A 1345-nucleotide genomic window follows, 5' to 3' on the forward strand; every position below is an offset into this window, starting at 1 on the left:
TCCCCATCCCTTCACGTCCCCATCCCTCTCCCCCGTGTCCCCATCCCACCAAAGCCCCATGTCCCCATCCCTCTCCCCCGTGTCCCCGTCCCCCCCGTGCCCTCCTCCCTGTCCCTGCCACCCCCCCTGCCCCCCAGTACCAGACCAGTGCCCCCTAGTGCTAACCCAGTGCCTCCAAGTACCAAGCAGTGCCCCCCAGTAAAAGACCAGTGCCCACAAGTGTCCCCCAGTACCAGAACAGTGCCCCCAGTCCTCCTCCCTGTCCCTGCCACCCCCCCGTGTCCCCCTGCCCCGTCCCCGTGGGGGTCCCCACCAGTGACCCCGGCGAGCAGGACCAGCAGCAGCCGTGCCATGGTTGCCCGTCCCCGAGCCTCCGGGGGGGACACCTTTATATCCCCGCAGTGTGGGCTGGCACCCAGGGTGACGGCAGCAAGGGGCCCCCCAAAACCACGGTGGCCACAGCGGGGGGAGCTGGGGGGACCCAGGCATCCGGGCATGATGGCCCCTGGTGACGTTTGCTGTGGGGCTGTGACCTCCCCCCAGTGACCTGGGGGGGGCAGGGGGGGACGACGGCAGGGGGTGTTAGGAGAGTAACTTGGGGAGATGGGGGACATGGAGGGGTTGGGGAAAAAAAGAGGTCCTGGGGACCTGGGGGACTTCTATTCATCAAGGACCATGACGAGGGGATGGAGGGTCTCCTCAGCAAGTTTGCTGGTGACACAGAACTGGGGGTGGGGGGTGACAGCCCAGAGGCTGTGCCACCATCCAGAGGGACCTGGAGAGGCTGGAGAGCTGGGCAGAGAGGAACCTGATGAACTTCAACGAGGGCAAGTGGAGGGTGCTGCACCTGGGGAGGAATAACCCCCTGCACCAGGAGAGGCTGGGGGTGACCTGCTGGAGAGCAGCTCTGAGGAGAAAGAGCTGGGGGTCCTGGTGGACACCAGGATGCCCATGAGGCAGCAATGGGCCCTGGTGGACACAAAGGCCAATGGCATCCTGGGGGACATCAGGGAAGAGTGGGACCAGCAGGTGGAGGGAGGTCATGCTGCTCCTCTGCTCTGTCCTGGGGAGGCCCCAGCTGGAGCACTGGGACCAGTTCTGGGCTGCCCAGTTCCAGAAGGACAGGGAACTGCTGGAGAGGGGACAGCAGAGGCTACAAAGGTGCTGAGGGGCCTGGAGCATCTCTCTTGCGAGGAGAGGCTGAGGGACTTGGGTCTTTTTAGTGTGGAGAAGAGGAGGCTGGAGAGGCTGGAGAAGAGGTACGAGATCAACTCAGGAGCCTGAAGATATACAAGTCCATGGGACCTGATGAGATACATCCCAGAGTCCTGAAGGAACTGGCTGA

This window comes from Calidris pugnax, unplaced genomic scaffold, assembly GCF_001431845.1.
Source record: "Calidris pugnax isolate Ruff unplaced genomic scaffold, ASM143184v1 scaffold244, whole genome shotgun sequence".
Lineage (NCBI taxonomy): Eukaryota > Metazoa > Chordata > Aves > Charadriiformes > Scolopacidae > Calidris > Calidris pugnax.